Here is a 283-nt window from a genome sequence, read left to right as displayed (position 1 = left end):
TTTTCACAGGTTCTAGAAAGGACAATAAGCTCATCAGCCCGAGTATACATGTACAAACACACACACAGTTAAAATCACTTACAATATGTAGTACAGAAAAGTAAAATGAAAAGAAGCTATCCACTGTAGAAGCTATCAAACTGTACCCTCAAAGAAAACATCCATTTAAACCCTCAAATAAAAGTGTAGGAAACTTTGCATTTTGCATCTCTCTAGTTTTAAGGCCTAATGTAATAACTGAAATATTTCTCAAGATTCAGTCTTGTTTTATACAACAAGCTAG

Source organism: Bos mutus, chromosome 11 (genome assembly GCF_027580195.1).
Source record: "Bos mutus isolate GX-2022 chromosome 11, NWIPB_WYAK_1.1, whole genome shotgun sequence".
In the NCBI taxonomy this organism is placed as follows: Eukaryota; Metazoa; Chordata; class Mammalia; order Artiodactyla; family Bovidae; genus Bos; species Bos mutus.
Note: the sequence above shows the minus strand (reverse complement) of the source record.